Consider the following 16,830-nt stretch of genomic DNA (forward strand, 5'->3'; position numbering starts at 1 on the left):
TCTAATTTCATAGAGACAGAGAAAGATAAGCAAAATGAGAAGACAGAGGAGTTTGTTTCAAATAAAAGAACAAGAAAGGAAAAAAACCTGAAAAAAAATGAATGGAACAGAGATTGGGGCTTCCCTGGTGGCGCAGTGGTTAAGAATCCGCTGGCCAACACAGGGGACATGAGTTCAAGCCCTGATCTGGGAAGATCCCACATGCCATGGAGCAGCTAAGCCCATGTGCCACAACTACTGAGCCTGCGCTCTAGAGCCGGCGAGCCAAAACTACTGAGCCCGCATGCCTACAATAAGCCACTGCAATGAGAAGCCCACACACTGCAACAAAGAGTAGCCCCCACTCACCACAACTGGAGAAAGCCCACGCATAGCAACAAAGACCCAGTGCAGCCAAAAAAAAAATTTTTTTTTAATGAATGAAACAGATAAATGATTTACTGAATAAAGAGTTCAAAGCATTAATAATAAGATGCTAACTGAACTAGGGAAAAGAATAGATGAACACAGTGTGAATTATAACAAGGAACTAGAAAATAAAAAAGAACCAATCAGAACTGAAGTATATGATAACTGAAGTGAAAAACACACTAGAAGGAATTAACAGCAAACCAACTGATACAGAAGAACATATAAGTGATCTGGAAGATAAAATACTGGAAATCACCCAATCAGGATTGCAAAAAGAAAACAAATTTTAAAAATGAAATCAGTTTAAGGAAACTCTGGGACAACATCATGTGTACCAACATTTGCATTATAGGGGTCCCAGAAGGAGAAGAGAGAGAAAAAGGGGTTGAAAATGTATTCAGTGAAATTATGGCTGGAAAGTTCCTGAATCTGAAGAAGGAAGTATATCCAGGTACAGGAAGCAGAGAGAGTCCCAAACAAGATGAATCCAAATAGATCCACACCTAGGCATCAAAATTAAAATGGCAAAAGTTAAAGAGAGAATTCTTAAGACAGCAATAGAAAAGCAAGGAGTCACATACAAGGGAACCCCCATAAGTCTATGAGATGATTTTTCTGCAGAAACATTGCAGACCAGATAGGAATGGCATGACATGTTTAAAGTGTGGAAAGGGAAAAACCAACAACCTAGGATAATCTCCTCAGCAAGATTATCATTCAGAATTGAAGGAGAGAGAGAGCTCATCAGTACTACACCAACCCTAAAAGAAATTTTGAAGGGTCTTCTCTAAGTAGAAAAGAAAAGGCTATATAACAAGAAGGTAGAATCTATAGGAAAGGAAAAATCCCACTAGTAAAGGCAAGCACATAGTAACGGCTGTGGATCAACCACTTTAAAAAGCTAGTACAAAGACTGAAAAAGAATTGTAAAATCAACTATAACTACAACAAACAGTTAAAACATAAAGATATGAAATATGACATCCAAAACACAAAATGGGGTGGAGGGGAGTAAAAAACAGATCTTTTAGAAAGTATTTGAAATTAAATGACTACCAGTTTAAAACAAATAGATATATGTATAGGTCAACATGTATGAATTCCATAATAATCACAAATCAGAAACTTACGATACACAAAACCTAAAGAGAAATGAACACTAGGATACCATTAAAGAAAATCATCAAACCACAAGGGAAGAAACAAAAAAAGAACAGAGAAGAACTATAAAACAACCAGGAAACAATTAACAAAATGGCAATAAGTACATATGTATCAATAATCATTTTAATACAGCCACTATGGAGAACAGTATGGAAATTCCTTAAAATACTAAAACTAGAACTACCATATGACTCAGAAATCCCACTACTGGGCATATACACAGAGAAAACTGTAATTCAAAAAGACATATGCACCCCAATGTTCATTGCAGCTCTATTTACAATAGCCAGGACATGGAAGCAACCTAAATGTCCATCGACAGATGAATGGTAAAGATGATGTGGCACATATATACAATGGAATATTAGCCATAAAAAGGAACAAAACTGGGTCATTTGTAGAGACATGGATGAACATAAAGACTGTCAGACCAAGTGAAGTAACTCAGGAAGAGAAAAACAAATATTGTATATTAACGCGTATATGTGGAATCTGAAAAAACTGGTATAGATGTTCTTATTTACCGAGCAGAAACAGAGACACAGACATAGAGAACAAACGTATGGATACCAAGGGGGAAAGTGGCGGAGGGTGGGATTAATTGGGAGATTGGGATTGACATATATACACTAATATGTATAAAATAGATAACTAAGAAGAACCTGCTGTATAAAAAATAAAATTCAAAAATAAACTATGTAAAATGAGGAAAAAAGACATAGAATGGCTGACCAGATTAAAAGACAAAATACATGTATATGCTGCTTACCAGAGACTCACTTCAGAGCTAAAGGCACACACAGACTGAAAGTGAGGAGATGGAAAAATATATTTCATGCAAACAGAAATGACAAGAAAGCTGTGTCAGCAATACTCATATCAGGTAAAGTACTTTACAACAGAGTCTACAACAAAAGACAAAGAAGGGCATTATATAATAATAAAGGGATCAATACAAGAAGGGGATGAAACATTTATTAATATATATGCACCTACTGTAGGAGTACCTAAATATATAAAGCAAATATTAACAGACATAAAGGGAGAAATTGACAATAATACAATAATTGTAGAGATTTTTAATACCCCACTTACATCAATGGATAGATCAACCAAACAGAAAAGCAATATGGAAACAGTAGTTTTAAATGACACATTAGCCTAGTTGGACTCAGTAGATATTTATAGGACATTATATCCAAAAACAACAGAATACACATTCTCTTCAAGTGCATTTGGAATGTTCTCCAGGACATATCACATCCTATGCTACAAAACCAGTCTCAATAAATTTAAGACGATAGAAATTCTATCAAAGTTTTTTCCTGACCACAGTGGTATGAAACTAAAAATCAATTACAGGAAGAAAAATGGGGGAAACACAAACAAGTCAAGACTAAACAACATGCTACTAAAATAGATAAATTAATAAGGACCTACTGTATAACACAGGGAGCTCTACTCAATACTCTGTAATGGCCTATTTGGGAAAAGAATCTAAAAAAGAGTGGATGGGGCTTCACTGGTGGCGCAGTGGTTGAGAGACCGCCTGCCGATGCAGGGGACACGGGTTCATGCCCCAGTCCAGGAAGGTCACACATGCTGCGGAGCGGCTGGGCCTGTGAGCCATGGCCGCTGAGCCTGTGTGTCTGGAGCCTGTGCTCCACAATGGGAGAGGCCACAACACTGAGAGGCCCGCGTACCACAAAAAAAAAAAAAAAAGTGGATGTATGTATATGTATAACTGATTCACTTTGCTATACCCTTGAAACTAACACAACATTGTAAATCAACTATACTTCAAAAACAAATAAACAAACACTAGTGGCTAAATGAAGAAATCAAAGAGGAAATCAGAAAATACCTCAAGGCAAATGAAAGTAAAAGCACAACTTTCCAAAGTCTATGGGGCGCAGCAAAAGCAGTTCTAAGAGGGAAGTTTATAGTGATAACAGGCCTACTTCAAGAAACAAGAAAAATTAGAAATAAACAACCTAACATCTAAAATAGTTTGTAAAAGAACAAAGCCCTAAGTCACCAGAAAGAAAATAATAAATTTCAAAGAGAAACTAAATAATATAGAGACAAAAGAAAAAAAAAAGAAAAGAAAAGAAAGATCTGTGAAACCAAGAGCTGTGTTTTTTTTTCAAGACAAACAAAATTGATAAGGCTTATCAAGTAAAACAGAGAGGATCCAAGTAAGTTAAGAAATAAAAGAGGAAAAATATCACAAAGATACAAAAAAAAATCATAAGAATACTACAAACAGTTATATGCCAACAAATTGGATAACCTAGAAAAAAATGGGTAAATTTCTAGAACCATGCAATCTTCCAAGATTAAATCAGGAAGAAATAGACAATCTGAACAGATCAATCAATAGTAATGAAATTGAATTTGTAATTTTAAAAAACCTCCCAGCAAACACAAGTCCAGGACCAGATGGCTTCACAGGGGAATTGTACCAAACATTCAGAAAAGGATTAATACCAATCTTTCTCAAACTCTTCCAAACACATTTTATGAGACCAGCATTACCTTGATACCCAAACCAGATAAGAATGCCACAAAAAAAGAAAATTACAGGTAAATATTCCTGATGAACATAGATGCAAGTCTTCAAAGAAATATTAAGCAAACTGAATTCAACAATACATTAAAAGGCTCATACACCATTATCAAGTTGGATTTATCCCAAGGATACAAGGAAAGTTCAACCTCCACAAACCAGTCAATGTGACTCACCACATTAACAAAGGATTAAAATCATATCATTTCAGTTGATGCAGAAAAAGCATTTGAACAAGTTCAACATCCATTTATGATAAAAACTCTCAACAAAGTGGGTATACTGGGAACGTATCTCAACAAAGGCCATAAAAGACAAGCCTACAGGTAACATCATACTCAAGGTGGAAAGCTGAAAGCTTTTTCTTTAAGATCAGGAACAAGAAAAGGATGTCTACTCGTCACTTTTATTCAATATAAGAGCACTTAGGCAGGAAAAAAATAAAAGGCATCCAAATTGGAAAGTAAGTAAAACTGTCACTATTTGCAGACGACATGATACTCTCTATAAAAAACCCTAAAGTCGCCACAAAAAAACTATTAGAATAAATGAATTCAGTAAAGTTGCAGGATACAAGATTGACATATAGAAATCTGTTGTTTTTCTATACACTAATAATGAACTTTCAGAGAAAGCAAAAAAACAGTCCAGTTTGAAATCACATGAAAAAAAATAAAATACCTAGGAATATACTTAACCAAGGAAGTGAAAGCCATATGCTCTGAAAATTATAAAACATTAGTGACAGAAGCTGAAGATGGTACAAAGAAATGGAAAGATATTTTGTGTTCATTGACTGGAAGAATTAATATTGTTAAATGTACATACTACTCAAAGCAATTTACAGATTTAATGCAATGTCTATTAAAATGCCCAGGACATTTTCACAGAACTAGAGAAAATAATCCTAAAATTTATATGGAACCACAAAAGACCACAAATATCCAAAGAAATCTTGAGAAAAAGAACAAAACTGGAGGTATCACACTCCCAGACTTCAGACTACACTACAAAGCCACAGTAATTGAAACAGTATGGTATTAGCACAAAAACAGACACATAGATCAAGGGGATAGGATAGAGAGCCCAGAAATAAACCCACACACTTAAGGTCAATTAATCTACAACAAAGGAAGCAAGAATATTCAATGGAGAAAAGACAGTGGTGCTGGGAAAACTGGACAGCTATGTGTAAAAGAATGAAATTACAACATTTTCTCACATCATATACAAAAATAAACTCAAGATGGATTAAAGACCTAAATGTAAGACCAGGAACCAGAAAACTCCTAGAAAAAAACATAGAACAATCTTTAACATAAACAGTAATATTTTTGGATCTCTTTTTAAGGTGAAGGAAACAAAAGCAAAAACAAACAAATGGGACCTTGTTAAACTTGAGAGCTTTTGCACAGCAAAAGAAACCATCAAAATGAAAAGACAACCTACTGAATGAGAGAAAAATTTCCAAATGACATGACTGACAAGGGGTTAATATCCAAACTGTATATAAAGAGCCCATACAACTAAATATTAAAAAAAAAAATTAAAAGTGGGCAAAAGACCAGAATCGACGTTTTTCCAAAGAAGGTATACAGATGGCCAACAGGTACATGTAAAGATGCTCAACACTGCTAGTCAGAGAAATTCAAATCAAAATCACAATGTGATATCACCTCACACCTGTCAGAGTGGCCATCATCCAAAAGTCTACAAATTACAAATTTTGGTGAGGATGTGGAGTAAAGGGAACCTTAATATACCATTGGTGGGACTATAAATTTGTGCAACCACTATGGAAAACAACATGGAGGTTCCTCAGAAAATTAAAAATAGAACTAACATATGATTCAGCAGTTCCACTCCTGGTTGCATATCCAAAGAAAATAAAAACACTGATTTGAAAAGATACATGTTCATAGCAGCATTATTTAGAAATAGCCAAGATATGGAAGCAACCTAAGTGTCCATCAATAGTTGAATGGATAAATGGAATATTGCTCAGCCATGAAAAAGAATGAAATTTTGCCATTTGCAACATGGATGTGGCATTTGCAATAACATAGATGCATCTGGAGGGTATTATGCTTAGTGAAATAAGTCAGAGAAAGACAGATACTGTATGTTATTACTTATATATGGAATCTAAAGAATAAAACAGATGAATGAATATAACAAAACAGAAATAGACTCACAGATATAGGGAACAAACTAGTGGTTATCAGTGGGGAGAGAGAAGGCAGGAGGAGCAAAATAGGGGTAGGGGAATAAGAGGTACAAATAAATACTATGTATAAACTAAAATAAGCTACAAAGATATGTTGTACAGCACAGGGAATACAGCCAATATTTTTTAATGACTTTAAATGGAGTACAACCTATAAAAACATTGAATCACTATGTTGTACACCTGAAACTAATATAATATTGTAAATCAACTATACTTCAATAAAAATATAAGTGAGCATATCACATACTGGGATGCCAATGCTATTCTTGCATATTTGGAGGAAAACCTGAATTTGGATTCCACACTCTTATTTTCCCATTCTAGAATATTGTATGAAGCTTGGTCATATAATCAAATTTGATTCACACATTAGTCCTGTGATAAAGTGTATTTGTACACTGAGAAACAACGTAAGATCTATTTTTTATTGTGGGCTGTAGCCAAAAAGTTAACAGCCAGTGTTTTAAGCTATTTTAAATGTTTGTTCTTGATGTTACTTGCAGCCAAAAGCAATCACTCTGATAAGCACTTTACATTATCTCACTTAAACAATTGATTAGGTTTTAGTAAAATAAGTCAGAGAAAAATACTGTATGTTAATTGTAATCTTAAACAACTCTATTGATTAAACTTAATCTTAAACATCTCACTTAATCTTAAACAACTCTATTGATTAGGTTTTAATACCCCATCTTAAAGATGAGAAAACTAAGGCTCAGAAATACTAAGTTGCCCAAGATAATACAGTAAGTATTGGAATATAAAGCAGGAATTTGAATAGAGGTATATCTGGTTCTAAAGCCCACTTTCTTCATCGCTATATCAGACAACCTCCCTACATAATACAAGAGTGCCTTTATTGCAGGTTTGCTCTGGCCCAGGCACTAAACCAAAGACTTTTCCCATCTTACCTTGCTTAAGCCCTGCAAGAGCTCTAGGAAATCAGTTTCATTATCCGCCTTTTATAAATGAGGAAATAAATGTACCAAGATCTTCAGTAATCTCTCCAAGGTCAGCCAGGTAGTAAGCGACAGAGGGGAATTGAACCCAAGTCGGTCCGACTCCAAAGCATTCTCACTATATCCCTTAGAGAGATGCCTAAGGGCAAATTCAGATTTTGTGGGTCCTGAAGTGTATACACTTTGGAGTAGGAAACGCTTAAGTTTTGTGTGCAAAATCATTCATGGAAAATTAGGTACTGAGTCACACAAAGGGACCTGAAGATTATTCCTGGTAATTCTGCCCCTGAGCCATAGATGTTGCACTTGATTTACGTTCATGATTTGTACTATAACTAACTTTTATGTTCATCAGAACCTTTTGTGATGTGGCTTCTGAATCCAGGAAGGTAAGTAATTTTCCCAGGATCAAAGAATCAGAAATAGTTGTTTGAGAAGGGACAGTTTCAGTTTGATTCTTTATCTTAAAGTCTTTAAAAACCTAAAATAAGAAAACAAATTACATTCTTTTTACATTAATGAAATATCAAAACCAAAATGGCTTCTGCTCAGGCTTTGTTGCTGACTGTCAGCATGACCTCACCCAAGTTCTATTCCACTAAGCCTCAGTCTACTCAATTTTATTTATTTATTTGTTTATTTATTTATTTTTGGCTGCGTTGGGTCTTCGTTGCCGCACAAGGGCTTTCTCTAGTTGTGGTGAGTGGGGGCTACTCTTCATTGCGGTGCGCAGGCTTTTCTCATTGCGGTGGCTTCTCTCGTTGCAGAGCACAGGCCCTAGGCGCCGGGCTTCAGTAGTTGTGGCATAAGGGCTCAGTAGTTGTGGCTTGTGAGCTCTAGAGTGCAGGCTCAGTAGTTGTGTTGCATGGGCTTAGTTGCTCTGCAGCATGTGGGATCTTCCCAGACCAGGGCTCGAACCCGTGTCCTCTGCATTGGCAGGCAGATTCTTAACCACTGTGCCACCAGGGAAGTCCCTACTCAATTTTAGATTGAGGGGAATTAATTAGTTAATCATTAACTTTGAGCATTCTAGGGACCTAATTGAGGCGAGAAACAAATAAACCGCTTACTGCTTGACTGAACTGGCCATCCATTCAGCTGTAACAGTTGAGCTGTTGGTGGAATTGGGTTTTCAACATTCTAATCAGCTAATTAGGATCTTTTGTTACAGCAAAGAGTCGTGTAGGGAGTCAGGACTCACCTACTGGAAGTTACAAGGATGGTATGTTAATGAAGTTGATTGTGGTGATTATTTCATGACGTATGTGTATATCAAAAACGTCAAGTTGTACCCCTTAAATATACACCGTTTTTATTTGTCAATTACACCTCCATAAAGCTGGGGAGCAAAAAAAGAGGTGGAGGGTCATTGTTCTACAACGCAGCTTTAATGCTTTCTGATTCTTCCCCCAGAGCCTCTTGAGAGCTGATGCGTGGGAAGAGAGCTGGTGGGAAGGAGACAGCACAGCTATACCCTAAGCACACAGCACTCCGCAGGGGCCGTTCCTCCAAGCCCTTTCTTTCTCCACAGAGCTCCCCTTACAGGAAAAGAGGCAGGACGTATGGTGGAAGGAGAGGCAGGGAGGGAGACACCTAACAAATGATCCCAACCACACACCCTGCCAACCCTGAACAACAACAGCCATGGCATCCTTACTGATCCCAGGATCTAAGTCAAAACCAAAGTCTTGAAATTGCATATTCCTAATATTTCTAACATGTTTGTTCTCTGAATAGTTAATATTAAAATTATTAAAAATAGTTACCATTACCTAAAATAGTAACCCAAGTAACCATATTCTAGGTGCTTTTCATACATATTATATCTTCATCTTATAACTATGCCAAGTAGGTATGCCTATGTCCAATTTACAGATAAAAGAAATGAAATTCAGAGAAGTTAAGTAACTTATCCAAGGTCAACAGCTAGTAAATGGCAGTGCCAGAATTTGAACTTGCCTGTATCTTCCTACCACATCACTTTGCCTCTCAGTTAAATCTGCATTTTCCCTGTATTGCTTAAAATGTTATTTGATTGCCTTTCAATCCAGTAGATTATAAGTTTCTTACAGGGGCTGTTTCAACTGAAGCTTGTAATATTAAATTGTCTGGTACAATTTACACTCAATATGTGTTGGAAAATCCAAAAAAAAGAGTCCATCAGGAGAAATATATTGTTGAAAACCAATGACTGCAGTCAGACCAGCAAAGAATCCAAGCTATAAAAAGTACGAATGGTAGTTGCAGGCTGATCAAGAAAAGGACAGTCTGGCTGGGAAGTAGCATTTTCAGCTGTTCCTCTATGTTGGCAGCCTTTCAAAGCCACACAACCGTTAAATGCATTAGTATAAGGAAGACTGTGATGACACCACAGTCAGCTGTGCAAAATGAATCTAAGAGTGATTGACAGATAAGTAGAATTGAAGTAGCAAATTGCTAAAAAGATCAGCCCAGAACTGTGAAACATAAAATGATACTTCAGTGTGGGTTAAAAGAGAAAGAGTTGACTTGTCCATCACTAGAGCCACTTTGGGAGATCAGTCAAGTATTTCTTGAACTTCTCAGAACCAGCAGGGATATTTATACTGAATAAGGTTAAACTTCTCCTTGAAGTGTCACCTGGACAATGCTCACTACCATACAAAGATGATCTTTGAGTCTAACTCGCTTCTGTCTCCTGTATATAGCTCTTTCCCTTCATCAGGAAGATAGGAGACTGGTTTTAAAACAATGATATAATGTTGGGCTCTATATGGTAGAGCTCTGTAAATTTCAGGAAATAGTTTGGGATTGCCTCTGAAAAAGTATCATCAGTGACTGGGCTCCATCTGTACAAGGAGACTTTGCATTTGCTCATGGTAGACATGGCTAATCAATCACAGTTATCTTCATCGAGCCTCAGTATTTTTCAACACAGCAATTCAGACAACCCCGACTAATTAGGCACTTATGAAGTGAGCTAAGCCATGAAAACAAGAGCCTCATGCCTATTTTATTAACAACTTTACACATAAGACTTAGCGTAATTATGCAATAATTGTTGAATGAATGAATGTCATGGCTGACTTATACCAATTCTCTCAAATTTAGACTCATTGAATATACTTCTTAAAAGATCACAGGACTTCGGAATCATCTATTCTAATCTCCTGGCAATCCTCCTTGGAACCCAAGCTTTCTAACTCCCAGCATTGTATTTCTTATACTCTACATCAAAAGAATTTCCCTTATTATTAAAGGAGAAAGAGCTTGAAAATAGGAGACCAGACAGTTTTCTGAGTGGGCCAGGGTTTGTGTTTTTGAAGGTTTTAATCAGAGAGAATAAGTTAAATGTAAGGTGATACCCAAAATATGACCCCCAGAAACTCCTGGTCTGGAATAAGCACATAAGTACACAGGGACGTAATTTGATAAAGTTTCACCAAATCACCTTGAAGCTTTTAGTTGCAGAGAAACGATTAATTTTTCAACAATGACTGAGCAAGGGAAAGTTCTCTACACCCATGTTCTGTGTTGAAGACTGTTGAGGCTTTGAATTCATTCCTTATCCTTGAGTTTGCAGCTGATGATGATGAGGTGGCCGTATTTGGAAAGCCAACCTCAAAGGAGCCCATTGACCAAAGCCAGTCCAAAATGAGGAAAGAGAGCCAAGTACTCATCTGTGATGACTTTTTCCTCAAACACATTGTTCAAAGAGCAGCATTTTGTCCACCTAGCTCAGAACACATGAGGATGAAAGTGTCGATTTCAATATTTTTTCAACTTCCTTTTCTTATATGGATATAAAGCTCTTATTACCTTCTACTGATCTTGAGAAGATAGTTACTGGTCTACAAAAAAATTCTTCCATACAAGTTGAATCCTCTGTCTCCCTTTCCCCATTCGTGTTTTGTTCCAAAGACCCCCTTGCTGTCCTGGGAGTAGAAGTGGAGAGCTAAGGATCCTTCAGTTGCCTGAAGATGATGGTTCCCATCATCTCTATGACCTCATCTCTTACTGTCCTCCTCTATGCTCTCTTGACTTCAGCCACATTGGCCTCCCTGCTATTTGTTCCTTTAACACACCAGGCACTGCTTTATCCATTCCTTCAGAGACAGGGTTCTCCCAGACCCCCTTGGCTAATTCTCTCTTCTCTAAGTCTTTGCATAAATGTTACTTACTAATGAGGCCTCCCCGAACTCCACATTTAAAATTACAACCTTCAACCCAATTACCTGGCACTCTTAATCCCCCTTGCTCTGCTACTTTTTTCCCCAAAGCACGTATCACCCTCTAACAGTCTATAAAATGTATTTATTAGGTCTAGTATATATTCTCTCATTCTGCCCTCCAAGGTTAAAGATCTTTGTTTACTAATGCATTCAAAACTCCCAGAACAGTAATGAGGATATTATAGGTTTGCAAATACTTGTTGATGAATAAATGAATGAATTCTTAAGAAAAAACTTAGGAAAAGCTGTGAAACAACAGTAACAGCTCAGAGAAGCTAACCAAGGGAGCTCCATCTGGAGCTTTTTATGTTCTCTTTCCACTCAGCCTGAAATTTTACCAATTATAGATTTATTTGACATAAGGGATATTATCTTTTTTTTAACATCTTTATTAGAATATAATTGCTTTACAATGGTGTGTTAGTTTCTGCTTTATAACAAAGTGAATTAGCTATACGTACACATATATCCCCATATCTCCTCCCTCTTGCGTCTCCCTCCCACCCTCCCTATCCCACCCCTCTAGGTGGTCACAAAGCACCGAGCTGATCTCCCTGTGCTATGTGGCTGCTTCCCACTAGCTATCTATTTTACGTTTGGTAGTGTATATATGTCCATGCCTCTCTCTCACTTCGTCCCAGCTTACCCTTCCCCCCCCCGTGTCCTCAAGTCCATTCTCTACGTCTGCGTCTTTATTCCTGTCCTGCCCCTAGGTTCTTCAGAACCATTTTTTTTTCTTTGTTAGATTCCATATAAGGGATATTATCTTTTAAAATGCAAATACTGTGGTGTTCATGCTAAGGACTGTCAGTTACTAACACATTATTGTGGATCAGTTTGAGTTCAGTCACTCTCTCCCAGTTTCTAATGGAGACCAGCTTCCTGATGAGGACAAGAATGGTAGAGGAAGCTAGGACATTTTGGAACACAATGACTTTAGGGAGTATGGAAGCCCTCGGTGGGCACCAAAGTGGGTAGGTTTAAGGCAGTATATTAGGGCTCAGCCTCTAGGGATGGGAATCCACATTTACGTATTAATGTTTAGTTTCTGTGATGATCTTTTCAAAAATCCCTCGAAGAAAAGTTTGTTTAGATCAATGACCTCTTCCCTTAAATCAATAAGTTCTGTTGGCCAAGTAGAGCCTACTTCCCAAAATGTGCCCAGCAGGAGCTTGTTTAAAGGAATAAATGGGAACAGGGATGGTCATTTGGTTTCCTGGATCTCTCACTGTGTCTCTCGCCAAGAGGCTAAAAATGCTTATCAGATTTGCTTCATCTAGAAAGAATGGTTCTATGTTTCCCTTGCAGCTCTCTACAGGCTGGTCCAGCTGATTAGCTATCCAGATTTCACTGCCCAACATTGCGGCACTTCTATAATTTATTTGGCTGCCATGAATAACATAAACATTATAGCCTACACAAACTTCACTTTATGGGTATTTTATGGCTGTTAGATGGTTGACAGTCAAGCTGTTTTCAGAGTCAACACATCAGTCCGTAGTGTCCAGGGGTTTCAGAACCAATCAAAGATCTGAACCAAACAACTTTGGGATAATGGTTGAGGGGCTGTGTGGGGTTGGTATAAGCAGTGGTGTATTGAACTCAAGCTTAAAAGTTTGCGGCCATTAAAGTTATTCATATTCTAAGGCTGCTTAATGAAATCATTTTCCTCCCATCTTTCCTGGATACCAAATGATTATTTGTAGTGCAATTTGAGATTTGAGAAAACAAGAAAGGATAGGATGAGAAAGCTATTGACTCTCAAGGCATTGTGTCCCTGTGAGTCAAATGGAGGGATGTCTTTACAGAAAAGCTGAAAATTCCTCTGCAGATTCTTCTGGATTAAAATTCTTCTACAAAAAATAATATTTACGGAATATTATTCCAGCTACCATTTATGGAATGTGTACTCCTTGTCAAGCACTGTATATGTAAGGTTGCATTTGATCCTCATGATAGCTCCCTAGAGATGGCTGTTATCTTTGTTCTACAGATGAAAACAAATATCTCATTGGATATCTGCCCAGGCTCCCAAAATAAGGAAGGGGCAGAATCAGAGCCCAAATGAGTGGCTGAGCTAACATGCATGTGCTTCCTCACTTCATTACACTGTCCCCACAGAGGAACCATGAAGGGTATCTGGGTCTCTTGGCACTGTCTAGAGAGAGGATTTCAAGATAGTTGTTTTACACTAGAAATTTCCCCCATTAGAGCATGGAGTCAGCTTTCAGATTGAGAATTCCCTTCATCTTTGTCTTCTTATCAAGCCCTCTGACAAGAAGAGTGGTGTGGACCCCACCTCTTCCTCCCACCTGGGCAACCAGCTGCCCACAGGAAACATACATTCTTCTCTGCTGCTCAGTGCCATAAGCTTCACATGGAGAGGGCTGCAGGTTATACCTGGAGAGCGAAGGCATCAAGAGGGCGACATAGGTCATCCCTGACTGTGCTCCCCGTCACAAGAACAACAACTCTTCGTGAACAAGACAGCACTAAGGGAATCCTAGAACATGGGGGTGAGGCTGAAGCACCCTCCTCCACCACAGAGACCAAGAGATACTGCATTAGAAGGATAAGAGAAGCAGTTACACATGACTGCACTGCCTCTCTCTCGGGCCAGCCCAGCACCCTGCTGAGAAGTCTCCCTGGTGCCTTTGATTCCTCCAATGGGAAAAGAGCACAGGGGTTTCAACCCTCTCTCCCAACACTGCGGGTCACTTTGTGGGAGCCCCTACTCTGGTCTACCCCTTGCGGACTGCAGGGGAATCACTGGGAATCTGAAACTATGATAGAGAAGGGGGAGGGGACTCACAACAACCAGCACTTGGATCTTGGCAGATGGAGCTCATTATCAACCAGCAACTTTGATCACCTGTAGACCCAAGTTGGTGGTCCACTCTGACCAGGGAACCCACTGGGAGGCAGATCTGCCTGCCTCTAGGTCCTCAAATGAGGAATTTTACCATTCGTACAGTCTGGTTTGCCTACACCCATGAAAAAAACCGAGTCACAGCCCCACTCACTGGGGAGAGTGTTGCCTGACCCCATCTGGCCAGAGGGGTTGGTAAGAGCACCTAGGAGCTGGGTAGCCCAGCACTGCTCTAGCTGAGAGGTGAGTGGGAGCCAACTGCCCACAGAGCAAAGCCAATACAGGGAGTTCTTCCACTACGCCCAGGCAGAGGATTCATTCATAGCCAAGGCTGAGGGTGGCTCAACACCTCGCAACCAGAAAGCCTGCTTGGAAAAAACTGGAGAGGCCTGGAGTGGCCCCTCTCTCTTCCGCCAGACAAGGGAATGGAAACACAGCAGCCCTACCTGCTGTAGAAGGTGTTTCCTGGTCCCATCTGTCAAGAAGGGCTGGTGAGAACACCTGGAGCCTGCATAACCCAGCAAAGTTTGCGCTAAGGGACTGGGAGGCATAGCCAATAATGTGCAGAGCAGAGCCAGTGGCCCTTTTTGGCCAGGGAACTTGGGGCATGGGTTGGCTTAAGGCAACAAATAAAGAGTTTTACCAGTTTTAGAGCTGCTATTCCAACGCTCCTGGGCAGGGAAACAAATTCATAGCCCCACTCATTGCTGAATACCACTCATTGCCTTCAGCCTGCCTAACCAGGAACCTAACTAGAGCACATGGGATGCAGTGTAGCCCATCCAACAGGCCTGTTTACACTGACACTTGAACAGAGAGCATAGCTCATGGCTTTCCCTGTCTGCAGGACAAAACTGGTGACCTAACCTGACCAGGGAATTAAGTGTACATTCTTGCCTGACATGGGTCTCCAAACAATGTGTGTTAGAGGCCCTGGGCCCCATCCTACTGCCCTGCCATAGCAAGGAAGCTAATTTATAGCCCTATCTACTACTGAATATAGTAGTCAGTCCCAACGATCTAGAAAGCCTGACCAGAGAATCCAGGCAAACATGGAGCCCATTCTATAACCTCACTTGAGAACCAAGCCAGCAGTACTCAACTAATAGGTCCCCATCCCCAGTCAAAGAGCTTGAACAGTTGCCTTGCCCCCAAATAAACCATAATAGCAGGTCCCACCTGCCCAAGAATATTACCAGCAGACACACCCACAACCCAAACTGAGCTGACTAGTGAAAATCTGTCTCTGTCAATGCAAACCTCTAATGTCTAATTACTCAAATGTGCAGATAATGACATAAGGATTCAAGGGTCACAAAAAATCATGTAAACATGACATCAAAGGAAACAAGTAAAGCTCTAACAACTGATGCTAAAGAAATGGAGATCTATGAACTTTCAAAGAATTCAGAATAATCCTTTTTTTGTTTGTTTCTTGTTTTTTTTAACATCTTTATTGGAGTATAATTGCTTTACAATGGTGTGTTAGTTTCTGCTTTATAACAAAGTGAATCAGTTATACATATGTTCCCATATCTCTTTCCTCTTGCGTCTCCCTCCCTCCCGCCCCCCCATCCCACCTCTCTAGGTGGTCACAAAGCACTGAGCTGATCTCCCTGTGCTATGCGGCTGCTTCCCACTAGCTATCTACCTAACGTTTGGTAGTGTATATATGTCCATGCCACTCTCTCACTTTGTCACAGATTACTCTTCCCCCTCCCCATATCCTCAAGTCCATTCTCTAGTAGGTCTGTGTCTTTATTCCTGTCTTATCCCTAGGTTCTTCGTGACCTTTTTTATTTTTTGCGAACTATAAGAACATGCAGACAGACAACTAAGCAAAATAAGAAAAAAAATGCATGAACAAAACAAGAAGCTGGGCAAAGAAGTAGAAACCATTAAAAAAAAAAAAAACCCAACAGAAACCCTACAGTTGAAAAATATAATAACTAAACTGAAGAATACAATAAAAAGTTTAAAAAGCAAACTTGAAAATGCAGAACTAGTGAAATAGAGGACAAGGAATTTGAAATTACCTTATCAGAGGAACAAAAAGAAAAATAAAAAAGATGAAGAAAGCCTAAAGGACATATAGGACACAACTGAAAAAACAATATTCACATTATGGGATTTCCAGAAGGTTAAAAGGACAGAATGTATATTTAAAGTAATAACAGCTGAAAACTTCCCAAACCTAGAACCAGAAGCTGGAAGCCTCAGCATGAGATAAGTCCTGAAAACCAATTGGACTGGAGGTCAGTGACACCTACCAGACCACCCACAGTAGTTAGTCTGCCACAAGAGAAGGACCCATGTAGCCCACATAGGGGATATCCCTAGAGCATATACCTCTGGTGACCAGAGGGGAGTGTGCAACTGGTATGTAGCCTACCAGCTACATACATCCTTTTTATAGG

General features: G+C 39.0%; 1 long non-coding RNA gene across 2 annotated transcripts in view; it reads right to left on the bottom strand.

Annotated features, from left to right (window-relative positions):
* The window catches only part of LOC137226565 (uncharacterized), a 115,194-nt gene that overhangs the window by 4,205 nt on the left and 94,159 nt on the right, over positions 1–16,830 (bottom strand). The window lies entirely within an intron of this gene.

The sequence above is a fragment of the Pseudorca crassidens genome, chromosome 6, assembly GCF_039906515.1.
Source record: "Pseudorca crassidens isolate mPseCra1 chromosome 6, mPseCra1.hap1, whole genome shotgun sequence".
Taxonomy (NCBI): Eukaryota; Metazoa; Chordata; class Mammalia; order Artiodactyla; family Delphinidae; genus Pseudorca; species Pseudorca crassidens.